The sequence below is a fragment of the Peromyscus eremicus genome, chromosome 18 (genome assembly GCF_949786415.1).
Source record: "Peromyscus eremicus chromosome 18, PerEre_H2_v1, whole genome shotgun sequence".
Taxonomy (NCBI): Eukaryota; Metazoa; Chordata; class Mammalia; order Rodentia; family Cricetidae; genus Peromyscus; species Peromyscus eremicus.
The window spans coordinates 31,483,537-31,511,418 of record NC_081434.1 but is presented as its reverse complement, the minus strand read 5'-3'; the positions used below and the strand labels follow the sequence as shown (position 1 = coordinate 31,511,418).

General features: G+C 44.2%; 1 long non-coding RNA gene across 1 annotated transcript; it reads left to right on the top strand.

Annotated features, from left to right (window-relative positions):
• Nucleotides 1–31: 31 nt before the first annotated feature.
• LOC131895095 (uncharacterized) lies at nucleotides 32–27,826 on the top strand. Its single transcript, XR_009375101.1, has 3 exons — nucleotides 32–551; nucleotides 6,137–6,267; nucleotides 25,597–27,826. It is a non-coding gene; the product is annotated as an uncharacterized LOC131895095 (long non-coding RNA).
• Nucleotides 27,827–27,882: the final 56 nt, after the last annotated feature.

The following is a 27,882-nucleotide window of genomic DNA, read 5'->3' as shown; positions in this document are numbered from 1 at the left end:
AGGGTTGGGGGTGGGGAGGGGGCCTCGGCTTTGACACTTTGAACCTGGCCAGATTTCTGGAATTGCCAAGTCATTTGCATCCACTGTCCCCAGCTCCGATCCTGCGGAGGGTGAATAAGGAATCTTTAAAAACCCATTTTTTTTTTTAATCCCTCCGTGGAAGTGAAATTTCCAATGGCAAATAAAAAGCGACCCACGGACATCGCCCCTGTAAAGGACGGAGGACTCGCTTTCACCCCTGCTTTTCTTGAGCTGGGGCCAGCCTTCCCTGCTGTCTGTCTTATGGAATACGGAGCCAAAGGAACACTCCTAAAGGGGAAGAGAGACTTCCTTTCCCTTCCGTTTGCAGAGGGAGCCTAAGGCAGCAAGTTTGGACTAGCCGCTTCCCCACAAAAGACCCCACACCAAGCTCATTTTGAAGGGCGCCCCTGTGTTTTCTTTCCTGTTTTCTGCTGGGACTGTCTGGACTTCTAAATTACATGGGGGAACAGCTGGGGAACAGAAAAGCTTCTCTCATCTGCTCTCTGGCCCTGCCTCAGACTCCGGGAGCTGTGAGTAGCTGGAGGTTTCCAGGGTGGCCTGTGGGATCCGGCTGAGCTGAATAATCCATCTGAGATCAGGAGAAAGGGCACAGACGCAGGGACGTTTATGAGCAGAGGAGAGTCTTGATCCCTTTCAGGTTCATTGGAACGTCACTGTCCATAAATCAGCCGCCTCCTCTTTTTCTCTACCTCAGCACCACACACACACACACACACACACACACACACACACACACACAGAGAGAGAGACAGAGACAGAGACAGAGATGGACAGACACAGACACACAGAGAGACACAGAGAGACAGAGATGACAGGCACACACACACAGACACACACGCACACACACACAGACACAGAGACAGAGACAACAGAGAGGGATACATACACAGAGAGAGAGACAGAGACAAACAAAGACAGATAGACACACAGACAGAGACAGAGAGACACACAGACACAGAGACAGAGATGACAGGGATTGACATACACACACACACACACACACACACACACACACACACACACACAGAGAAATGGACCAGGACCCACAGTGAGGGTCAGACCTGGCAGAGTTCTGGTCCTGATTCTGTGTCCGTGAGCTGGCAGCCTGGGATAAACCATTACTTTCTTTGGCTTTTTCATCTATCAGGTGGGAGAAGAGGAGATACTGAATAACCATTTTAACCTTTATTTTTTTTTAAATTGTGATATATATATATATATATATATATATATATATATATATATATATCACCCTCACCATATTTTCGTTGTCACTTTGTGCTTTGAGACAGGGGTAAGCAGCCCAGAACCGCCTTGGAACTCACATTCCCCTTCTGCTCAGCCTCCTTGATGCTAAACTTACAGGAACATGTGACCTCTCTTGAGCGTGCGGTCCAGTGGCATTGTGTGCACCCCCACTGTGGAGAAACTGATTTCCAGAACACTTTCATACTACAAATCTGAAACTAGACCCATGAAACAGCGTCCCCTTCCCGAAAGCCTCTGCTAACCACATCATTCCTTCTGTGAACTTGACATCAGATAATGCGTAGAAAAGAATCATTCAGCACTTGCCTGTCTGTAACCAGCTAATTTCAATGAGTTCCCCTGCACTGTCGAATGTAACAGGATTACCTTCCTTTCTAAGGCTGAGTAAATTTCCACTACTTGCATGTTGCCTTCTCTTTATCCATTCATCCAGAGGTGACGCTGTTTCTACATCTTGGCTTTTGTGACGAGCTCTAGTATAGAAATGCACACACAAATACCTGTTCAAACCCCTGCTTTGATTTATATTTACATATATGTACACAGGCACATCTATAAAAGAGATTGCCCAATCATGGGGTAATCTTATTTTTGATTTTTTTTTTTAATGATCTGTCATACTGAAGTTTTTTTTATTGCTGTTTGTTGGTTTGGTTTGTTTGGTTCGAGGTGGTTCGGTTTGTTTTAAATATTTATCGTATGTGGATGATTGTCTTGGCTGCACGAACGTATGTGTACCATGCGCGTGCCTGGTGCCAGGGAAATCAGAACACAGTGTCCAATCTCTTGACGCTGGAGTTCAGACGTTTGTGAACCACCGAAGTGGGTGCTGAGAAATAAACCTGGGGCCCCTGTGAGAGCAATGCATGCTCTTAACTGCTGAGCCGGCTCTCCAGCCCCTGGTTTGTTGTTTGCTTGCTTGTTAGTTGTTTTTTAGACAAGTTCTCGTGTAGCGCAACATGGTCCTGAACTGACTGTGTAGCTGAGGCTAGCCTCGAACTGCCTCTATGTTAGAATCAGTAAGAAATCAAATCTACAAGTGACTCTGACAGAACTTTTACTTTGCAGGTTGGACTTTAGCTCTCTGTGTTAAAAGACGATAATATGTTCTTTTGGGTTTGATGGAACTGGACATTTGTGACTTTGGGGGAAGTGTGGCATGGTAATGTTTTCCCCTCTCATGTTGACACTTCAGCGCTGACTACATGTCAATAATTTTCCTAAATGCCCTTCATGTATTATTAACACAGCAGCATTCTTAGGATTAAGCACCAGCATCAAAGGCCTCTTTGGATGGTCTCAGGATGTGTTCTCTCCCCTTCTGCCTCCCCACAGTCTACAGCGTTCAGTTGTGCCCTTCAGAACCCCATGCCTGTATCTTTATCATTCCTACCAACCTTCCCCTTTCTGCCATCAGGTGGGCCTTAATCTCTTGAGATTCCTGCTTCTTCCTATTCTTAGAGAGGACTTATACCCCCAACCGCCAAGACAGAGTTTCTCTGTGCAGCCCTGGCTGTCCAGGAACTCACTCTGTAGACCAGGCTGGACTCGAACTCACAGAGATCCACCTGCCTTTGCCTCCCATGTGCTGGGATTAAAGGTGTGCACCACCACCACTCCACAAGCACTCATTCTTTAAAGCATAAAACAATAGAAAGCAAAACCTTTTAAAACATGTGCTTGTTTATAAGAAGGTGGGGTGAGCAAGCATGTACCCCAGCATGTGTGTGGGGACCAGAAGACAACTCTCGGGGGTCGGCTCTCTCCTTCCTTCGTGTGGATTCCAGGGATTGAACTCAAGTTGTCACGGGTCATCAGCAAGCGCCTGTGAGACTCCTTCCTACCCACCCTCTGCCCTTTGGGGCTGCGTGTCGGGAGTTGATATCACCCTTACCCTTTAAAACTATGCCCAGGCCGTATTCTTTCCTTCTCACATAAATTTCCCTCACACCTCATCCTCTGTCAAACCTATCACGTATCGTCAGCCACCCGTCTCGAGAACTCACGGAGGGTTTTGGCAGTACACTTTCGACCTCTCTCTCCCCTGGCTTTGGCCAGATGTCAGCTGGATGCCTCTGGTGCAAGAGGGTAACCTGCTAACCCTCTGGCTCCGAGTCTTCAGCTGGAGCCTCTGTCCTGCCCTGCTGGCGTTTCAACATCCCTACCCAGGGCTGTGCCACTAACTCAGGATCACCGTATCTGAAATCTCTAACCCTGATGTCCTTCCAAATCATCCATTCCCTCGTCTCTGAGACTCCGTTAGCCGATGGTCTCCGGATCCTCCATCCTTCACGTTTATCCACCTTCCATCTCCTCCTGCTCAGCCTCTATCTTCACCGTTATCAGAACTGTTTCCTCACCCATGTCCTCACAGTATAGCAAGCATCCCTTCTCTTCCTTCTGGAAGTGAAGCATCTTGTCTTTCCTTCTGAATCGGTGCTTTACCCTGTGTCCTTGCTACTCAGAGAGGCCTTGTCTGTCAATCATTTGGCCTCTGCTGTGTGTATTTGCCCTCATCTGCTCTCTCTACAAACATGTTCAACTTTGCTCATTTTCCATCTGGACCCTGCAACCCTACCATCTTTTCCACCCAACCTTGACCCTTTTCTTCCAACACACACACACACACACACACACACACACACACACACACACACACACACGAGACAAGACTCTGAATCTCCTTTGGACTCTTTGGTCCTCTAAAATTAGCTCTTATCTACAAAATGTTTAGGTAGAGGTGAGTCTGTGTTAGAATTTGGAGTAGTGAATGAATACCTCGTTACTTCCACTGAACTCGGTGGAAGAAACTCCCTTATCTCCTGAGGATATAACACAGGGGTCATGTGGATTTGAGAATTATGGTATGGCTGGGGACGAGAGTGGGGGAAGATCACTGAGTGCACTCTGGACATCATAATTGAAGGCTAACTTGCGTGGTAAATAGAGCATAGAAGAAGAAGTGGAATTTCCCCGTTCCTCCATGCCTGCCCTTTGGAGAGTGAGATTGGACCAAATAAACCATCAGCAAATCGCTTCCAGCTCTAACCATCTTTATATAATAGACTTTCTCCTAACAATGCCTTGAGTTTGTAATCACCTTGGAGACTAGCCTTTCAAACGGGCTTACAAAAGGCCCCGTGTTCCTTCTACAGAGCCTTCTAAGCAAATATCGAAAAAAGAAAAGAAAAAGCTTTCAAAGGGCATTGAATTCATCTCATAATAGCCTGTTCCTCACTGTACCTCCCCTTGAGGAAGCCAAACCAGTGTGTGTGTGTGTGTGTGTGTGTGTGTGTGTGTGTGTGTGTGTGTGTTTGTGTGTGTGTGTTTGTGGTGGTGGTGGGGCAGTGTGAGAGCTAGGTAATGTGATTTCCATCCAAGGGAGCCATGTGCATTCCCAAGGGCTCTTCAGGCTGTAGCATGTCAACTTTGAGGGGTAACTTCCACTCAATTCAACTTAGACCAAAGAAAGGCTGACAGTTGTTAGATGGATGGGATCTTCTGGCTGGAGCTGGACAAAAAGAATATGAGAAGAATGCAGAAGTCAGTCAGGCAGTAAAGAAATGACTTGAATCCAGCCTAGGCTGATGGCTGCTGAATTCCATCTACCCGAATTAAGCTGCTCTGAAAGGGCCAGGATTTGCTATTTCCAGAGGGCAGGGCTGGTTCTGACTCCAGGAGATGTCTGTCTTCATGGCGGTATAAACTGTGTAACTTATTTTAACCTTGCTGGTGTTAAGTCGAAAGGTTACAAAGATTTTGATTAACTTTGTAAGCAGAGCTAGGAGAGTTAAGAGAATTCTTTTTTCTGGTGGCTTGAGGTTTATTTGATTAAAGACCACAAGAGAGAGCTCTTTAAATGCTAGAGATGTTATTGCTTGTTTTCATGATAAATTTGTCCTGTCGAGCATCTGAATTTATATTACGTTTACAAACGCACTTGAAACTTGAGACCATTTAATTGATGAAATAGATAGCTGAGATCTGAGTGTTTCAGCAGTCGAATGTGTCCAGTGGAGATTCTGGAAATTCGTCAGAGAAACTTAGAGACTCTTTCTCTTATTTTATTCATTTTTCACTCGGTCGTGGTTTGAACGACAAGTAATTAAAACCAGCTTGCTTACTTTCAATGTGTAACCTTGAAAATGCAAATGTTAATTTAAAAGTTAACTGGGGTTAGAGAGAGAGCTCAGTTGGCAGAGTGCTTGCCTGGCAAGTCTGAGGAGCTGAAACTCAATCCTTAGAGCATACATTTTAAAACAAACAAACAAATAAACAAAACTGGGGACCAGAGGGCTCAACAAGTCGGGGCACCTGCACCAAGACTGAGGGCCACAGGCTAGAATGAGCACCGGCTCACCCTGATTGTTCTCTGACCTCCGTGTTTGTGGCACACACAGCAAGGAATTGGTTTTCTAAAGCTGGGTATGGTGGTGGAGATAGGGAGATTCCCTGGGTCTTATGGGCCAGGCAGCTTCACGTACTTGATATGTTCTAGGCCAGTGAGAAACCCTACCTTCCACTCAAAGAAAAGGTAGGCAACGCCTGGATAGTTGTGAGACTACTCAAGTTCGTGTCTTTCCTTTCATATGTCCTCACTGCATGGGTGACAGATCAGGATTAAGCTAGGACAAGGCAGCCCCCGCTTTGGATAATACACTGAGTCCATGGGAAGTATTGATCTGTTTCTCAGACTGAAGCCATGTGGGGTCACTGTGAAGTCTTGACACTTCTAGAAACTGGGAACCAAATGTGATTAAGGTAACAACAAGCAAGAGTTCTTAAAATAATCAGGAGAGAAAATAAAATTCACATTCACTTCCAGCTCCCTCAACTGGCCAAATGGGAAGACAGATGAAAAGCATCATGTCTGAGATGCCCTGGGTCCTCATTCTCTATCAAAAATGATCCCCTGTCTCCTGCACTCCAGCTACTGCTTGACACCCCCACGTGAAGGTAAGTGGATTCATGGATTGTTTTTCTCCAAGTCTGGAATTTAACTGTGTGATGGAAGGAGTGGTCTAAGGTTATCCCCATGGGGGTTCTTACTAGTAATGATTATTCTTAAGTGAGTGGTTACCATCTTCTTGGAGAGTGTCGTCAGGAGAGGTGCAGTATAGGCAGGACAGCACATAACTTCATTCTTTTGTTGTTGTTTTACAGATTACATATATTAAATATTTGTTTTTATTTTAGGTGCATGAGCGTTTTGCCTGCATGTATGTCTGTGCACTGTGTGCCTGCAGTACTCACGGAGGCCAGAGGAGGGAGTCAGGTCCCATGGAACTGGAGTTACAGATGATGGGAGTCATCACGTAGAGGCTGGGAATCGAACCTGAGTGTTCCTAAGTGCTTAACCATCCCTTCAGCCCCCTATATATTTGCTTATTTATCCTTTCAAATTTTTTTAAAGTGTGTGTGTGTGTGTGTGTGTGTGTGTGTGTGTGTGTGTGTGTTTGTGAATTTGTATGTCCACATGCACATAGGATCCTAAGAGAGCACTGGAACTCCAGAACTGGAGTTACAGATAGTGATGAGCTGCCGTGTGGGTGCTGGGGATTGAATGTAGGTCTTTTGCAAGAGCAGTTGGTGCTCTTAACCACAGAACCATCTCCCCAGCCTCTGTTGTTTTTCTGTGAGAGAGAGAGGGTCTCACTATGTAACTCTGGCTGTCCTGGAACTCACTCTGTAGGGCAGGCTGGCCTCAAACTCAGAGATCACCCAGCCTCTGCCTCCGAGCACTGAGATTAAAGGCGGAAGCCACCACATCTAACTTCATGCTTATTAAGAGAGTTTTACAAGAGAGAAAGACACAGTAGTAATAATTATTCTCGGACTAATGGGATAGACAGCTGCTCAAAACATGGCTAGTCCTTATAAGCCCTTATAGAGATGCCCTAACCCTGACATCCCCATTCCATCAGACGTGGGTGCTTTGGGATGTGGCCAGCACCTCTAGAATAGCTATTAGAAGATGAGGGGTTAATCTGCTACTCTACCTGCACACGTAGTCACAGGCATACAGGGAGCAGCCCACTAACTGCTTTTGTTACAGCAACTGCATGGGTTCGCTGCCTGTGTTAGGGCCCTGGAGGAGTCCCACAAAAGGCCACCATCCACGTATGCAATCAGCAAGAACATTCATTATTCCAGTATATTGGGGTCTGCCATCCCACACAAAGGCAAGATGGTAAAGACCCTGAGAGGAACAGGTGGGCTCCTTTTAAGCCTAGCAGAGGGAGAGTTCCTAGGGCAGTTAGGTCACTTTAGATATGATTGACTTAAGCAAGTGGCAATCGTATTAGTGTGTTCTAATTGGCCAGGGCTAATTAGGCGTTGATCAGGGCTACAGCTATTCCATTTGGGGGCAATCCTGGACAAGTCCCAGGTTTTGTCCTTATTTGGTTATTACCTTGAGCTGTTTATGGCTTAGGCCACCAGGCTTCCTTGTCCTTGCTGATAGGGGTGTTGAAGATTGATTGTCCTTTGTTTGTGACTCTTCCTCAGAGACTGATTGCTGGGTTCCAAAAAGCAGGGAACGGGGCCTAGTTCTTAACTGAGCTATTAGGGCAGTCTGTCATGGTATTTGTCTGGCCCTCTTGCCTGTGTATTTAAGCGTACACAGTTGTAAGGCTGAAGTGTAAGACTGAAGCCCTCAACTGTTAGGGTCCACAGATCACTCCACAAAGATCATCACTCAAACGTGCAATCCATAAGAGTGTTCATTTCTCGAGAGCAAATTCCTGCATACAGGGGTTGGCCACACAACAAAATGGTGGTGACCCCGAGAGAAGCTAGCAGACTCCTTTTATACACTGCTAGGAATTCCAGGAACAGTTAGGTCATCGCCAGCAAACACAATGGGCTAAGCAAGCAACAGTTACACTAGTTTAAATTTGATTGGCTGTGGCACCTTTGGACACGTCAGGGTAGGCCCGGATATGCATCACAAAAAAGAGAAGTGGGTAGGGTTTGCAGGATCTGCCCTTTTCTGATTGGCCGGCTTTAGCCTGCCAAGACTGGGCAGGCTGTGCTGGGTTCAGGAGCTGACTGGGGAGGAGGCCACTGTCCTGGCCTCACCAAAGAATGGTGAAGTAGCAAACCGGAAGTGGAGCTGGGGGCCATGCCAAAGCTCGAGCCAAGACAAGCAGGAGCTGCCGGCTAGGGCTGGGCTCCCAGCTCGGTGCCCATACTCACCTATGCCGCTGGCTGTCACATCTCCCCACTCCCCCTTGAGTAATGGGTCATCTCAAATCTTAGAGATGATTCTTCTAGGTCTACAGATTATCAATTGAACGGTGGAGATCCTTTGACAAACCTAACTAATGCATTAATTATGCGAGGCCCACACGTTAAGGTCAACAGGAGGACTAAGGGGCCAGCCAGAGCAGACAAGAAAGTGGTCAACCAGGGAGACCCGTTAACCAGGGACTCATACCATCCCTCGTTTGGTGGCCTCTCAAGTTTCCTGTCATGCAACCTCTTTCTCAGCAGGGTCATGGACTCTCTAATGACTCCCAAGTTATTGGCATAAAAACGACACTGTTTCCCTAGGGCCAAGTGTAGGCCTCCTTGTTGAAAGAATAGTAAGTCTAGCCCTCTTCTGTTCTGGAGGACTACTTCAGCTAAGGAGGAGAGGGATTCTTCTAAATGGGTGATAGATTTTTCTAGGGTGACTATATCTGCACCATGGCCATGCTCAGAGTCCTCTCATTCTGGTCTTGGAGAATGAGGGCTGAAGTCCCAATACCTATGTCCCCGGCTAAACCTAGGGCTAGGAGGCAGGACACCACATGGCTGTGAAAACTTCCCATTTGGCCCGTTCTGGTGGTTCTAGCCAGTGGAGAATTTCTTTTTCAGGGTAATAGGCTATTCTAGGGACCAACTGTACTAAGACGCAGAAACCCTGAGTGTTATTTAAAAACTTGAACATGTACACAGGGGTCAAGCCTGTAGTGTAAGCCCACCAGGCATCATCTGGGGGAATAAGCATCCCGTCCCCGGTGGACTCTGAGTCTCTTTGCAGAGACTGGCATAATTTGTCGGGGGCCGGCCGATGCAGAGGCTGATGTCACAGACCGTAAGGCGAGCCTCCCTCTGCCTGACTGTTGCCATCTGCATGACTGGGCGTCAGAGAAGTCGGTATAGTCTCCCATTATTGCAGTCCCTTCGTAATAAAGCAGTTTCGTATCCAGGCAAAGCCACCAAAGACTGGGCTTTGATGCATTTCAAACCAAATAGGTAGCTTTTAGAAGGTTTAAGGGTCCTGGATTGGGGGGGGGGTAGGTCTGTGGGACAGTTTTGTCTGTGAATGGCAACATTTTAGATTTTGTGGGCCTTGGGGTGGGGCAGGCATGGGTCTAGCTGGGCTTCTTATCTTATTGGGACCCAGGGGCTGCCATGGTTGTAGGGGCTGGATGTCTAATTGTAGGGTGAATAATGCTGTCAGATCTGCGGGCGCCATTGTCTGTCATACATCTTTAAAGCCCAGGTTTTCCCTGACGTCCGACCTGAGGCTTTTTGCCTGCATCGGTGAATTGAGTCAATGCTGGATTGCATGACCCCTTTCCAGCATACCCAGGGCGACAGGCTGGTTCATATGCCCTTTTTACTCTGATGAAGTCCCCGGTCTTTGGGGCCTTCCACCAGGTGTGACCCGTGGATACATAACTCCATGAGGTACAGAAATAGTCTCTTGATCCCCCATGGGTCTTTTCCTGGGCCTCAGTTCTACCATGTCCGGGGCAAACACAAAAATAGAGTCCCATTGTGTCCTCAGCTCACCCTGTCTCTTCTCCTACCTTTCTAATCTCCTTCCCTTGATGATGTTATGTGCTTCTCTTATCCACAGCCTCAGGCTCTTTTCTGGGCTTTCTATCCATCCATACTGCTTTTTCTTCTTTGGACTAAATAGAAATGGACACATCCCTATTAGTGTTGAGAGCGGGTGATCATTCATCTTCTCTGCCTGGATGTTGATCACAGCCCACATCGCTCGGTTCCTTCACCCATCATTCTCAGTACAACCTTAGAGGCAGGCACTTGACTGAGTCAGGAGCAGTACCCAAAACGACTTTGCTTGAAACTGACGAATGTTTGCTTTCTTAGTACTAGTCAACACTGAGTGCTAATCGCACGCAGAACATTGAGACCAGCATAGGCTGCCCCGAGCCTGCTAATTAGCTCATGTTGCTCTTCCTTGGTACACCCTGTCTTGGGGCATTGATTAAAAATGGCACACGAAAATAAAGCCCGAGAATTTCAGATCATATCTTGCTTTAAATAGACATATTCTTTCCGACCAGATCACAAGTACTGCAATGAAAAATCACTACCAAGTGTTTTGTGCATATCCAATCTGCTGCTTTTCCTAACCTCGTGGCATATCACCATGGAAGCCTTACACTTCACAAACACCCTTGCCACTCACTGTGGGATTATATGGCGTTTTCTACTTTTCAGAAGTGGTTGTAGCATTACAGTGCTTACTCGGATCTCAGACCTGGGTTCCATTACTTAACTGACCTTAGATTATTTCTTTAGCCTGTCCCGGACTTTGGTTATTTTGTTTCCAGTCTGGCCTTTAAAAACAAGGCCGTGTTACTTCTCTGGTTGTCCTTCACATATCAAGACATATATGCAAGATGTTGGAATCCTCTCTGAGAAAGCCATTGGACAATGAGTGTGCCCAGCCAGGAGGGGCTGGGAACAGGAGCCACAGGCATTGATGGTGAGCACTGACAGTATTTGGTTCTACGTGGAAGAGTGAGACAAAGGGTTAACATATGTATAAGAGCAGTGCATGTTACACATCCTGTTAAGTTAGAAATAACACTAGCAAAACAGCGGAGAGGAGAAAGAGGAAATGTAATACAAGCAGTAACTGGTACGTAGACAGTGAGTAAAATCAAAAAGATTCCCGTCTCAGTTAGGGATTCTGCTGCTGTGATAAGGCACCAGAGCCAAAGGTAACTTGAGGAGAAAGGGGTTTATTTCATCTCACACTTTCAGGTACCAGTCCATCACCAAGGGAAGCGGAGGGAAGTCCTCTGCAAATGTGGTCATGGTGGTTATCACAGCAATAGAAAGCAACCTAAAGCAGAAGGCTAGGCTGAAGAAAATCCAGTTCATCCATCGGTGGACACATCACTAACAGTGGAGTGAACAGGTCTAGTGTATTTTCTGATGTGATGTAACAGGAAACACACAGAGCCCTATGAAGTATCCTGGCCCAAGATTAGTAATCAGAATGAAACAAGATTCCGAATTCAGCTGAGGCATTAGCTCCAAATACTAGTTTCAGGGGGTGAAGGAACATTGATTGAATGACATGAGCATAACCGACCAAATCCAAAACATGAGTAATATCTACGGCATTCAATGTCTTGATCCCTTCAACAATAAATGGAATAACAGAAAGGAGAGAAATGGTTACATATTTTGGAGACAAGATAAGTACTCGTGGAAAAAATACTGATGAATCTGGCCTGTAGAACTTTTGGATCCATACTTGAACAACTTATAAGAAAACATTTTTTTTAGCACTCTAAAGTTACATGTGAATATGTATTTAGATGATATTAAGGAGTCAGTGCTGTACTGGGGAAACAGCTCTGCTAATAAGAGCTCTTGCTGCAGAAGCATGAGGCACTGAGTTCAGATCCTCACCACCCACCATAGTACCGTGGGAGACAGAGACAGGAAGCTAGCCGGGGTGTGCTGGCCAGCTGCAGAACCCCAGGTTCAGTAATAGAGCCTGCCTCAGGGGAACAGGGTAGAGAGTAAAAAAGCAGGACACCCTGTCCTTTCTTCTGGTTTCCACACACAAGATGCACACCCCACACCACCATGCCCCTACACAAAGGAATTGCTTCTCACTTGGATGTCTAAGCTAACGGCATTTGTGTAATACTAATTTTTAAAAAATTATTCCTGAATTTCACCATAAATCTGAATAGAAGCAGAAAAAAAAATCCTTTCCCCCAGAGGTTTAAACTGAGGTACTTCTGAGCTGAATGCCAAGACAATGTTTATTTTAGACTGTTTTAATGAAAAAAAAGGCAAAAAAAAATAAGGAGAAGTAAACGAAGAAGGAACTGGGAAAAACATTGATCAACAAAGCTAGATGTGGGTACCTGGTGGCTGCTCATTTTCTTCTTACATATGTGTATGTTTGATAATTTGCATTATAAAACATTTAAAGCTATAGCAAAGTTTCAAGTAGGTGTGCATTGGTATATTAATTAGGAATTAATCCTTGGAAGTGAAATTGCAAAATCAAAGGTCACACCCATTTTGAAAACTCTTTATAGCTATTTGAATAAATAAAATTTAAACCCAAATTATTTTCAGTAATATGGAATTCCTGTTATATTTCTAACATAGTGAGTGAGCACATAGGAAAATTTTTGTTTGTTTTGTTATTTGCCCAGGGATAACTGCTGGTGTCTCTTTGGATGACCATCCTTATTCCTACAGACAATTAGTTGTTCCATTTCCAGCCTGTTAGATTCCCAGCAGGAGAACGTGTGAGGAGGTGCCTTTGTTAAGTAACGCTTCTGATCGTGTTTGGAAAAAGAGCTGGAGCGGGCTTTCCGGGTTTTACTTTTGTAATGAAGAGAAGTTAGGGTTTATGTCTTTGGGCACACGGTGAGTCAGAGAGATTTCATTCCACAGAATGAAGCGTGACGCTATCTATGCCAGGGTGGGAATCGGGGGCAGTGCAGACAGTGTTTGCTCCTGGGGGGAAGAAAGTGGTGGAAAGCATCAGGATTGAAAAGTGTGAGGGGAAGGATATAGCTCTGAAAATGGGCAGAGCTTTAAAATTAAACTGTGACAGGTGAGCAGAGAGTCAGCTCAGAGAGTTACCAGTGGTTCTCAACCTTCCTAACGCTGAGACCCTTTAATACAGTTCCTCATGTGGGGGTGACCCCCAACCATAAAGTTATTTTGTTGCCACTTCATAACTGTGATTTTGCTACGGTTATCAATCGTGATGTAAATACCTGCTATGCGACCCCCACAGGGGCCTTGACCCACACATTGAGAACTGCTGGGTTAGACACTTGCAACCAAACCGAAAGTTCTGAGTTGGAACCTCAAACCCTGCATGGTGGAAGGAGAGAACTGGCTGGAAGTTGTCCTCTAACCTCCAATGACATGAGGGTCATTGAACATTCCCGTGCTCACACAGAGTAAATAAATAAATGTAAAAAAAAATTTAAGAAAGAAATTAAAAACAACAGAGAGAAGAAAGAAATCCTTCATCTCCTGTGTTAATGATTTGCCAGTTTTCATCAACATAAGAGATACGGAGGCTGCTGGAAACAAGTTTCTCAACAATGCCCCTGCCTCCCTTTTCAGCCATGGCTTTGCCCCTGACTTTTAGCTGGGGCTTCTCTTCTACCCAAGACAGAAATGAAGCTTTTAGTAGTATCATGGGTGTGTGGGGGATTGTTCAGATTCTGGTATGCGAGACTATGCCCAAGTACCATCTACATGATTTACTGTGGGGTAAAAAAATAAGGAAAACACATGGGTATTGAGAAATAGTTTTGCCGTAAAGTTCAAGTGCAAAGGTCCATGTGAGTACTCTGTGACAAACGTGATTTCGAAAAGTGCTTTTTAAAAGGGTGGTAAAAACAGGACCAATGTCCAAAAAGCTACTTCTACCTTGGATCGTTGGTGTTATCGTTTGAATGTGCTTACTCACTGTCCTAGATCATTCTTTTTTATTTTCCAAGTTTGTACTAAGCACCTGTGATGAACATGGCTTATGAGTTAGATGCTGTGAGGACTCAGAGTCAGACATATCCTATTGATTTGGAAAACATGGGGACTAAATGCGTGAAAAATAGCATTCTAAGAGTTCAGCAGAAAGGACACGAGTGAAAAATGAACTCAAGTCTGTTTGCAGAGGGGGTGGCTGAAAAGAGGGATCCTGCCATATCTTAAGAGACATAACACAATGTTTCATTTCATACAGGGTCCTCTGCTGCAACATTGATGAGAGACATGGGGTCCGCCAGGATCTGACTGAATAAATTCAGAATGCTTTGTGAGGCTGAGAGCCTTGTATGGCTACACAGTGTACATTATTAGTCTGTTCTCACTTGTAACGCAACATAGTTTCTGAACAGCTGTGTTACTTCTGGGCATCCATTACCCATGATGCCTACCAATATTTGGAGGCTTGTGATTGATATCCCCCCTACTCCAAACAGTTGACTGTCTTCAGCCATAAATCTTCTAATACTCTTCGATGGGTACTCAGGAAACCTGTGAAGTTTCTCTTGACCTTACTCTCTCCATTTAAATGTGTTTTCTTTATCCGTCTTCTGTGAGGGAGCACCCAGTAGGCAGTAGATGAGGCTGATGTCTAAAAGCTACAGAGGGACTATGATGAGATGTTCCCTCGGGGGTGCTTGGAATGATACCTTGCTTTTTATAAACAGTGAGTCTGGGATGCCCAGAAAATTATCTTCGTTTTGTTTTAAATCAGATTTCTATCCAAATGATAGCCAGCCCTATCTTGGGTCGAGATATAGATTATAGGCTACTTGTGTCTAAACTAAGTAAGATTATCAAATGAAGGATAAGGTGGTGTTGCACACCTGTAATCTCCTTATTTGGGAGGTAGAGGCAGAATGATCAGGAGTTCAAGACTATATGGGAGAAGAAATGAGAAGAGAGGAGAGAAGAAGAGAGAAGGAAGGCTATGGAGTCAGACTCTCTGGTTGTGGAGTCTGATTATCCACTTTTTAATGGAACTCTATAATGCTTTTTATACACACTGGCATTACAGAGCTGTCTATTTGATGGTTATTAGCATAGACTTTTCCAATTTCCAGCTGTGGCATAAAGGCAAATCATTTAACGTCTCTGAACCGGGGTCTCTTCAAGATAAAGATAATTCTTCAGAGGATATTTATTAAAATGGTAAGATGTTTTTAGTCCACCGTTTTGGTTGCCTACCCAGACACCATTTCCTAGCACAGCAGGAGCATCCAGTGGAAACCAGTTCTATTTTGCTGGGGTGGTTACATCCCAAATGTCCCAGGAAGGTGAGGCAGGGGTCAGTTATGATGGGTCTGAGGTGATCCTTGCGGCCTCATTCTTCTTGTTATGGACTAACTTATATATCCACACTGGATTTGATCCTAGAAAGGAAACGTGCAGGGGAACCTGTAGGGTGACCTTTTGGGTCAACATTTCCGAACCTGTGGGAAGGGACATGGGGGAGGTCTACCCTGCTAGCTGTCAGAATGTCTGTGGTACACACCGCCATTATGCAAGCTAAAGTGGAGATGTCAACCTTACCCTGAGCATGGTGGAGTTGGAGGATGGATTCCCCATCATGTTATTGTTGTGTATATTAGTTACTTTTCTGTTGCTGGGATAAAAGTCCATGACCAAGGCAACGTGTAGAAGAAGGTTTGTTCGGGTTTGTGACTCCAGAGAGATTAGAGTCAACTGTGGTGGGGAAACGTGGCAGCCATTGGCAGGCATCTTGGCCCGAGTGGGATGCTGAGTGGCCATCAACTGGGAACCCGGTGTTTAAATACAGAGCCTATAGGAAGACATTTCTCAAACCACTACATGGTGCTCATTCAATCAACTCAAAAAAAGCCACTCATTGACCAATAGTTACATGAGATAGGAAACACCTACTATTTAAGCCATTGAATGAGTATTAATAGGCATGCTATGTAAATTCCTCATCGTAGTGTCAAACACATACTATTTACACTACTTTCACTTTACTATTATTTAACAAAAATATTAAACTTTTTTGTTTAATTCAGGGCAGGAATTATAGTGTCAATATGATTAGAAAATACATCTACTCAAAAATACTTGGTGAAATATGCAGTTTCTACTTTTTGTTGCAACCTACTGAAAGTATGGCAGTTCCATTCTACAGTGAGTATCAGCCCTCCTCATAGACCTTGACTTTGCTGTAGATACGATAGCTATTTAAACCTTCACTTAAATTTGGCCTTCCTTAAAGAGTGGTTATAATTTGAAAAGGAAAAAAAAATAGGGCTTCCAAGCTTGAAGTGAAAACTCTGTAACTGAGAATTATTCAAAGAAAAAGCCTAATTTTATGATTTTCTGTGGGTGGCAGAAATGTAAGGGCACTTGGAGGGCAGTTGGAAATTAGTAGGCCAGGGAACTTTTTTTTGTGTCATGAGGTATCAGACGGAATGAGCGGAAGTTAGGTGCCCTGCCCAAGGTTATTCAAGGACAGTACGAACAAAGAGGGATTAGAATTCACACTCACACTGCTTAGAATTCCTGTGCGTGACTGGACTTTGCTACGTGATGTTACTTGGGGGCAGCACTAATTATTGTGGCAACAGTATCTCCAGAGTACAAGGGGAGGGACAATGGTGTCATTGACTTGTGGAGTGGCTCAACAGGAAGAGGTCGCTGAGATCAGCTGGTCCAACACTCTCTTCTTCTAGGGGATGAAACTGACACCCGAGGCTGAATGACATAGTCAAGGACATCTGGCCCCAAAGTAGGATGGACTTGAGAACATTATTGATGCTTGATTTTTTTTTTTAAAACTCTCTTTCTAGAATTCTATGACATGAAAAGTTTCAAACATTTGGAGAAACTGTGGATTGTACTCCTCATGTTCCTTCACTAGATTTGTTTAGATTTTATATACTCCATCATCTAGTTTCAACAGACTTCCTGTATAGCTCTTGAACCCTCAGTTTCAACAGACTTCCTATATAGCTCTTGAATCCTCAGATGTGTTCGGCCAGCATTAACTTTATGGCTGGTTCATCAAGCCCTATTTGGACACAGGTCCATAATGTACCTGCCTCTTCTACAGCTCCACTAGCTACTGGTGATTCTTTTCCAAACTGCATATATGGAAATCAGAGAGCCATTGCTCATGGCTGAACCATCATCGTAGCACATTAATCATGTTAATAATTGGTCTTAGCGCAGCACAATGGACTTATTTTTATCTTCTTTTTTTTTTTTCTAACTAGGGAGTGGGGAGAATAAATCTCATTCCTTGCAAGCATGAGGAAATGAGTTTGACCCAGAATCCACATAAAAATTCCAAGTGTGGTGGTGTACATTTATAGTTCTAGTACTGGGGAGGAGGAAACAGGAGGATCCCTCATGCCCCCCTGGTCAACCACTCTAGACCATTGATAAGCTCCCAATCAATGGCAGACTGCTTCAAAGAGAGTTGGATGGATGGCATTCTTGAGAATGACACTCAGGGCTGTCTTCCAGCATCAACATGAAGGAACATGTTTACAAACCCACACAGAAGGGCACCTGCATGTGTGCCCACGTGCATGCGTGCATACACACACACACACACACACACACACACACACACACACTCACAGCTGAGAAAGTCAGAGTTACAATAGCCATCTTCCAGATGAGGAAATCGGAGCTCAAGGCCATAGCTTACACAGCTGTACAGCTGGAATCAGAAACAAGTCCATTGGAATGAAGCTCTTGATGGATTTCCAAACAAGACAGAATGAAAATTCCGGTGTGTTTAGAAACACAGAGAAATCATTTAGCCCTAAACACAGACCACAGAGAATAGTGAAGACAGAGTGACCTGAGAATATTGAAGATAGAGTGACCTGGGTCATTAACAGAAGTGTTAATAACAGTGTTCTCATTCCTGAGAACACTGAATTCTAGGAAAAGCAATCTCTGGACTCTAAGAGGGCTGCCTATTTCCCAATGTTTTCTGGACTGGAACCTTCTAAAAACCTACCCCAAAATATGTTTGGTTTGGAAGGAATGCGGCCCCATCTGCCAGCCAATAGGAGGTGCCAATTAGGAGTTGAGGTTTTTCCGATGGACACATTGTTTGCAAAGGGAACTGTACTCTTGGATTCTGTGTCATGGGAGAGAAATTGCCTCATTCCGCTTTGACAGATGGTCTAGAGCAAGTAGTGGAGTGTGGATTTAGACTTTGTGGAGTCTGTATACACTCTGTGACCTTGGCCCATTGTCTTTCACCTCTAAATTTTCTCTGAAGTGGGATGATAACGGTACTCACGGTCATAAGGGTCCAGTGAAGACGATTTTACGACAGCGGTCACAGCTGGGCAATCAGTACATCAGTTTCAATGCAATTGTCATCCGTGTGTTGCCTGAGCAATTGGAAGAGCCCTCCAAGAAAAGGCTCCTTTGTTCACGTCCTTTACAGGTTTGCGTTCCCGCCCTCCTCGGTAGGGCACAAGCTTCTAGTCGTTGGTGTCCCTATAAATGTCAACCCAACTCTTATATTTTTGGTTGTGAGCCTAGCCTTTAAGGGCTGAGCTATCCCTCCAGCCCAGCAGGCGGTGGTGGCACACGCCTTTAATCCCAGCACTCGGGAGGCAGAGCCAGGTGGATCTCTGTGAGTTCGAGGCCAGCCTGGGCTACCAAGTGAGTTCCAGGAAAGGGGCAAAGCTACACAGAGAAACCCTGTCTCAAAAAACCAAAAGAAAAATATTAAATGTCAACCCAAGAGTGCGCTTCCACATGTACCATTATGCCGTGTGGCAATAAGAAGGCTCATATATGGAATATCTGGTTCTTATCCTCAGCTACAAGTGGGTCACTTAGGATGTTCTGATGAAATGGGTTGCCTCTGAACCAGACTTGAAACCAAATGACCATCTTCCTAAAAATGACTGGAGGGTAGTTGCCTTGTTTTGTGCCTGTGGGAATTTATTTACAGAAGTGACTGAGTGACAACATGGAGAAACTAATGTTATTGGAAGAAGAATGTATTACTTATATTTTCTGAGAAGAGGAAGAATGCCCGTCATTCTGGGCCACATGGGGGTCACCAGATTTGGTCAGGAGCCAGAAAAGAATGAGGAGAAGTCATAAACTACAGCCCTTTTCTTTTTCTATGGGGCAGGGAGTGAGCCATTGAGCAATTCAGCATTGGCTGGCTAGCAATTTCTGGAGAGCTTTGGGCTGCAGAGGCAGAGCCTGCCCACCCTGCCCCACACTTGGCCCTGGGGTGATGTAGGGCACAGGCAATATTGGCTTAGTGTCTGAGGGTTAGATGAAAAGCATGTGGTCATGTGAGCTTGAAATTGGATGGTTTCTATGAATAGCATACTCACAGGAATTCACTAGTTCTGGGAAGAGTTTCTTCTTCCATGTTCGGAAGACCTCCAGCATGTTAGAACATCACAGAGCGCAACAAACAAGAAGATACAATTAATATTCTCACTTGCCTATTTCTACGCTCTTTCTTTGGTGCCTCAACCCTCCAGGGCCACTGAAAATAGAAGATGTCATAGGTGTTGAGTTAAATTCACAGGACGAGCATGTTGGGGTAAAGAGAGAACTTGAATATTATTCTAAAAGGAGATTTGAAGTTATTCTTCAGCTTCTGCATCATCTAAGACATCACAATCTGTTTACAGCCCCCATAGGGGGTTAAAAACAACCCCCCAAAACAAAGATAACATATACTGACAGAAATAAGTCATTAATTAGAAACTACCACGACTCCTGGTGCCCCTTAGTGCCACAGCTACGTGACCAGAACATTCCCATTCGCTCTGCAACTGTCAGTGGCTTAAAATGCTCAGGCTGACATTCCAGGCAGAAGTCCGTATTCTAACTGCAAGTTTCGCAGTATCAAAGCAAATAGCACCCAACTCCCACCCACACCAGGGCACTTGTGTGAATTATTCACTGCATCCAATTTTCTCTTACGGCAGCTATTTTTGTCGGCAGCGTGAGGAGATCTAAATGGTTGGATTAACTCTCATGGAGCAGTGTTTTACAGCTCCTTCAGAGAACTTTGTGTTGTTGGTGCACACACGCTTGAAGCAAGAGCAGATTGTAGAGTTATTGTCCGTGCTTATCTGCACTGTAGCCAAATAAGCTGGAAGCTCAGACTCAGCTCTTTATGGCAGTGTGTGTGTGTGTGTGTGTGTGTGTGTGTGTGTGTGTGTGTATGTGTATGTGTATGGGCAACTCTGATAAAGGTCACTGGGCTTTAGTTACAGTGAAGGAAATCTTAAGGCCACAGTGTTGGAACGACTGCATTTACTATTGACACTACACAAGAGCATTGTATTCTCTGTCATGAAGTCAATCACACACGTGGCTTTGATCTCAGATATTTGGTCTCTCACAGTACTTACTGAGTTCTACTATTCTATATGCTCCTTCAGGATCTGTTTATGATTCCTCATTTCACTGTACGTGTGTGTGTGTGTGTGTGTGTGTGTGTGTGTGTGTGTGTGTGTGTAGGCCAGAGTACAATCTTGGGTATTATTCCTTAGGAGCTGTCCTTTTTTTTTTTTTTAAGACAGGGCCATTTTCCAGCTTCTCCCTCTCTCTGCCTCATGCTTCTCCAGCGTCTACCCGTGGCGGCAGCCATGTTTCCCACCATGATGGTCAGAGAGCCACCCTCTAAAACTGCAAGCAAGCCCCAAATGGAATACTTTCTTTTATGAGTTGCCTTGGTCAGAGCGTTTTGTTTATGGCAATAGAAAAGTAGCTAAGGCACCCACTAAGATAGCTTGCTCATATGCAATGCTTATTAACATCATAACTACCATGTAGGTATACCCACCAGCAAACAGTTGTATATAGGAAGTATGTAAGTGGTATATTTAGGAAGTAGTACCTTCAGTATCACACAGGCATGCACAAATCACTCAGATCTGTATATCACAGATTTTATCTTGAATCAATCATGGCTCATTTTTATCATTCTTATTTGATTTAGGTAGTATTTTCAAATGTTTACTTTTGCAACCGATGAATGGATTTTAAAGTTGGAAAGTAGAATTGGGTGAAATATGTAAACTATAGGATCTCTTGTCCTGCCTCAGATATCTTCAATCAAAACATCCAGAAAGCCATTGCTCTGGATCAGTTTCTCCTGTTGTGGTTGAGATGATCCACTGTGAGGTATAATGCTAACACTTTCTTGCTACTAATAATTGAAATATCATTTGTGAGTGATTTCCATTCCTATGTAAGCTAAGGAAGACTCACAGTTAGTCCTGGAATCATGCCCTCCTTCCTTTCCCTACACACTACCTGCAAATGCAATACCACATCCAACTTTTCAGTCTAGCTGATGCTTGCTGTCTCCCCTCTATTCTTGTCTTGGATCAGACACCCAGGTCAAGGACTGTGTTCAGGGCACACAGTAGGCAGGTGGAGGGTTAGGACACAGCCTTGGATCATTCATCTTCATGTTCTATCCCATTTCTATATTTTCATAAAACAGGCAGAATTTGGTGATTAACGAAGTTGGTTTGTTTGCTTTGAAAGATCACATTGAACAGTCATCTACACCAAATTTTTTTTCCTTAAACATAATTATTTCTATGGCCTTTTCTTTCTAACCCACTAGTCCCATGCATCTTATGAGTAAGGGGACTCAGAATACAGTCCCTGAGTAATGCACCATCAGCTTGAGCATTTCTTTCTTCTATAAGGGGAGCAAGTTAACTATAGAAGGAATAAATCAAAATGACGGCCAATGTCAATATTGACAACGCTTGTCAAGTCAAGCACTTCAAATTCCCCAGGGATGTTTTCTTAGACATTGGCTTTAATGATGCTGTGAAGGATTTATTGTTTTATTTAAGATAGTGTCTCACTGTTTCAGGGGTGTGTCTAGGCTGGCCTTGAACTCCTGATCTTTCTGTCTCAACTTCTCAAGTGTTGAGAATATAGCCCATACTCAACCTTTGATCAATGTTAACACAGAAGAACATGCTGGGCCTTTTCTGGTAACTCTAAGGGAAATGGAACCTGTCTTTTGTCTGGCACTTGCTCGTGGGGTGGAATATAAACATGAATGGAGGGATGCCACCTTTTCATAATAAGGGACCCCACAACCTGAGTCTGAGCCAACATAGCTAGAGTTGCCTACACCTGGAGCCGGGATGCTTCTCTCTGGACTTTTTAGTTTTTTCCCCTAAATTAAAAAAAAAAAAAAAATGTTTGCGGGACTAGAGAGATGTCTCGGTGGTTACGAGTGCTTTGCTACCCTTCCGGAAGACCCAACTTCGGTTCCCAGAACCCATGTCAAGCAGATCACAATGCGGGTAACTCCAGTTCCAGGGGATCTAACGCCCTCTTCTGGCCTCTCAGGGTCTTCCCCTGCCCACATGACATATTTACACAACATACATACGTATAATAAATGTAGAAATAAAGCATTTAAAAATGTTTAGGATTGTCATTTACGGACTAAGAGAGTCCTGGCTCCTTGCTGGTGCCTCCCAGTAGGGCAGAACAACACAGAAAAGTGAGAAGGGGTTTTTACTCCTCAAGTTGCCAAGAGAAAAAAATGTAAGGTGGGGAGATGAAAGACTGTGTACATAGTCCCTAGAGCTCCATGGCAAAGCCTCTGACATCCTGATTTTCAAATTGGCAAAGGACTCAAACTCACATATCTGCAGAGAAAATGTACAGAGGGCCGTAAGTCACTCAAGCCGCGCTTGGCAACACCAAACATTAAGGAAATAAGGATCAAAACCACAGCAACATACGAATTCATACACACTGCAATGGCTGTCACCAAAAGCAAACATCGACAACAATAAAAAAAAAAAAAACTGAGGTAAGTAAAGGTGAGGCGGTGGGCCCGTTAGAAACCCAGCACAGTGTTGACAGGTGTAAAATAATGTATAATGGCTTCCCAAAATAGATAAAGGTAATTACCACATAACCCAACAATTTCACGTCTGGGTATAACTCCCAAAGAATTGAAAACTGAGACTGAAAGAAGTATTTGGACACCCGTGTTTAAACCAGCATTATTGATAACAGCCAGTGGTTGACACTTGACTAGATACAGTGTGGGTGTGTGGACCCAGTGGGATGCATTCAACCTTCTTGAAGGAAGGACTCAGGCCACACCGTGGATGATGCTTGGGAACACTAAGCTAAGTGAAACAAGCCAGCTGCAAAGGCAAGTTCGGTGTAATTCTGTGTCTGCAAGGGTCTTGGAGCAGCCAGCTCCACACAGAAGGAAAGGCAGAAGAATGGTCGTGTAGGGCTTGTGGAAGGAAGAAATGGAGAGCTCTTGTTTAATGGGTATCGTTTCCATGTAGGATGATGGAAAGTTTAGGGAGCTAGATACCAGTGATGCTTGCACAGGAGTGTGTCTGCACTTAGTGCCACCACATTGTAAACTTTAGAACGGTTTAGAGGGCTGGGCATGGTGGTACAGCTTTGTCAACTCAGCACTGGGGAGGGAGAGACAGCAGAATTAGGAGTTTAAAGTCATCCACTGCTACGTGGTGAGTCTGAGGCAAGCCTGAGCTGCCAATGTGTTCTCCTGTTTCAAAACAACAACAATAAATTTAAATTAGAATTGTTTTTTGTTTTATTTTTACAAAATTAAAAATAACTTTATTTTCATAAAATAAAAATATATCATAAATAATAATAATAAATTCTTCTATCTTTCAGAAGAACGTTCTGTTTGGACAAACAGAAAAAGCCCCCAGTCTTTTTTCTTTTTTCTTTTTTTTTTTTTTTTTTTGGTTTTTCAAGACAGAGTTTCTCTGTGTAGCTTTGGAGCCTGTCCTGGAACTCGCTCTGTAGACCAGGCTGGCCTCAAACTCACAGAGATCTGCCTGCCTCTGCCTCACGAGTGCTGAGATTAAAGGTCTATGCCACCACTGCCTGGCGAAGCCCCAATCTTAATCAGATGATTGTTAGCCTAGAAAAATGAAAGGGGATAGAACGGCAGGTGAGGATGATCTGGGTTCATTAACAAAGCCAGGATTCTTAAATTCAACAGAATAAAAACCTGGCATCATTTGCAAGTGTGGGATCTCAGTGAAGTCTGAGAAGAAATGATGGGCCCCCGTGAACCAATGAGCCCGACTGTTGGTGTCTTCATCAGTTGTAGAAGAAAACAAAAACCCTGCCTTCATCTTTAACATCACTGTAGCTGGAGTTTTCTCCAGTCCTGCCCGGGCCCCGCAGCCACTCAGACCCAAGTAAACACACAGAGATTTATATTACTTATAAACTGTATGGCTGTGGCAGGCTTTTTGCTATCTAGTTCTTATATCTTAAATTAACCCATTTCTATTAATCTATAATTTGCCACATGGCTTGTGACTTACCAGTATTTTTATATCTCGCTTCCTCTGTGTCTGGCTGGCAACTCCTGACTCAGCCTTCCTCTTCCCAGAATTCTCTTCTCTGCTTGTCCTGCCTATACTATACTTCATGCCTGGCTACTGGCCAATCAGTGTTCTATTTATCCACCAAATCAGAGCAACACATTCACAGCATCCCCAGCACATCACAATAGTTCTGTGAGTGTTGCTCAGTTTAATGGTCAACACTGTTCATTTCCTAACATAATCCAGTAGGTGTAATGGGCAGTGGTTCTATGCACCTATTCACATTATTCTGTGGTTCTTCCAGCCAGATGGTTTGTCTTCAGCCCTTGCATATTGTTCTCTGCTCCAGACAAAAATGACTCTGGGCAGCATCCCCTGGGCTCCACCGTCTCCAGCTTCTTGTTGGGTGGAGCCATTACGCCATAGCAACAGGAAATCAACCAAATGAGAGGAGAATAGTTTAGGAATTCTTACTGCTTCTGCCTCACCATGGTTTGGCTATGATTCATCATTCAAGCCCAGGGTGGCTGGGATCCCTTGACTCACTGCATCCTGGAAACGCCATTTCTCCCACTTACTCCAGCCTGTGGGAAGCAACCACTCTGCACTGTCGGGAGTCTCTGGGTCCTCTTGATCTCTCGTGGGCTTCCTTGATCCACTAAATCCTTGCATTGTCTTTTGGTCTACTGTTGGAGCTTGTCACTTATTTATTCCAAGACTGATTTCTCCAGTGACTCACCAAGGTAAGGGCTGTCCTGATAACCTGACTTCTCTAATGAATAATGTCCTGCTCACAGAGAAGAGCCAGAATGGTCAGGCTGTTATTGACGCTTCAATAACCCCATCTCCCAACAGCACTGAGTAATGTTCATCCAGCATAGTGCCTGGCCCAAAGTAAGCCCCCAATAACACTTACAACCACTGTTTTGCTGTCTTTGCAGCCAGAGAACACCACTGTTATCCTTACTTTCTCATTTAAAAAATCCACCTATTTATTTGCTGTTTTTTATTTTGTTACTGAAGTCCTAATGCACATTGGGCCATTTAGTGACTAGGTGTCATTTAATCATACCTCAGAACAGTGCTGGGAGGTGAGGATTACAAAATTATTGTTTCTGTCCTTCAGATGGGAGGACTAATGTGCTTTTTGTTGGTTTTTTTCCAGGATCACACAGAGAGTGGATGATTTGGACACAGACTGCAGCCTTGGGGACTCATGTTCTTCCCAAGAAACCCACCACCTGGCAGGCTAAGCAGACATGCTCCCCCTCTGTTCTTGAAGATGGAAATAAGCGATAGGCAAGTGACAAAAGAGAACAGATAACGTGCATCTTCCCAGGCAACCTAATCTCATCCAGAGAAAATGGCCTCAAGCTGAGAACCAAGGCAATGAGCCACGCACAGGGATGCTGCCCCGGCCCCTCCCCTGCAGACTTGACAACAAGTTGAGGTAGGGCCATGTCTCATCTTGGATTTGCCTCTGAAGTGACTACCAGGTTGCGCTCATGAAATCCCCCCTAAGCGAGTGTTTCCTTGGCTATGACATACTGATCCCATTCTCTCCTGATCGATAGCTGTTTCTGGTAGAAAACTGCCTTAGTCACTGTTTCTAAATCAATCTTCAGAGCACCTTGTAAGCTCCTGGGACCACATCTTCCCAGTTACCTGTAAGTGACACCCATTCATTTCAATAGGAGGGACATGTAATTACTAGAAGGGACAATTTGGCTGATGGGCTTATTGACAGTGCCCGGCCCTCCAAATGCGCATTTACATCCTGCAACCACTATTTAAGAAGATTGCATGCCGCATGAATTAGGGGTTGCACACTGAAGCCACCTCCGTTTTTACTCATACATTCCTTATCTTTTTCTCCGAGTATTCTCCTCGCAGATTCATACCAGGTTATCTTTTTTTCCCCCTGACATCCACTTCTCCAGAATGTCTACTCTTTGTTTTCCTAAAGATAAGGGCCTTTCCTAAATTCGGTTGCGAGGGGGAAAGTTGCCGACTGTTGGTCCCTAGAGATGTTGGGAATTGGAGGCACTGTGGTTCCTGGCCAGTTCTGCTGGGATTGTCGTCTCCTGACCTCTGGATCCGTTCTGGCCTGCGTATCTGTCCTTTATATTTTTTAGCACTGTTTCAGGAAGGAAAAGAAATATTGTCCCCTGCCAAGGTTGTAGTTTGGAATCCGCGAATCACTGGTATCCCTTGGCATTCTACACAAAGAATAGACATGTGCATGTTGTGCATGTTCAGAAGCTGGAAGCTACAGGTAATGGGCTGAGTGGTTTCAAAACAAGAGCCTTTCAAAGAACTTTCCAGAAGGGCTCTTATCTATTTCCTACCTCCATTCCTCCCACCCTTGCTTTTCCTTCCTTCTGTCTACTGCTTTCGGATGTGTTGTGAAAAAAGATAAAATAGAGACATTTAGAAACTGAAGTTCTAGACACAGCCTGCTCTTGACTTTAGTATTAGAGATAAGCCACCGCGTGTCTCTTGGACCTGGTTACTCCTTTTGTTGACTAAGTAATTGTTGAAAGAAAACCTACCAGAAGCCTGATCGCGCTTGGGACTGGGAGGTGAAGAGAACATGTGGTCTCTGCTCTCATGAGCTGACATTACCATAGGGAAATGAGTGGTGACCACAAAGGGAGAGCCCAGTCTCACTGTATGAAGTTGGGAGCGTCTGTCTAGGTGTCTACGCATTTTTTGCTATGAAATTGGCACAGGATTATCCCTCCCAGACACTAAAGCGTCCTTTAAAATGCAGCCCAGGCAAAGAACGACTTTCTAAACGAACAAAGGTACAGACCAGCACTCCCTGATCTTCAGGCTTACTGTGAAAGCTGTAATCACTTGACAATGTGGTAGTCATAAAGATAGGCGTGTAGATCTACGTGACAGAGTTTAGAGTTCAGAAAGAGACTCCCATCTCTGTGGCCAATTGAGTCATGATAAACTGTGGTGATCAAAAGTACAGACTTTGATATGTAACTAGATATCTATATTGAGGAAGGTGCCTTGACCTTTTCCTCACGATGTATTGAAAATTCAATTCAAAACAGATCCTAGAGCTAAATCTGAAAGCTAGTATCATAAAGATTCTAGAATAATATATGTGAGGATGATCCTTGGGATGTTGGGTTGTCTTAAATTTCTTATTTAGAACACAGAAATATGAGACTTAAAAAAACATTTATTTTAAAACTTTACAAAGCTAGATAGTATGGTGCATGAATATAATTTTAGCACTTAGGAGGCAGATATAGGAAGATCACTAGACGTTTGAGGCTAGCCTGTTCTACATAATAAATCCCAGCCTATCCTGGGCTACAGAGTGTGATCCTGTCTCAAAAAACAATCAAAACAAACAAACAAAAAACAAATAAACAAATCCAAAAAAAAACAAAGAAAAATAGACTTCATAAAGTTTAAAAACATTAGCTTG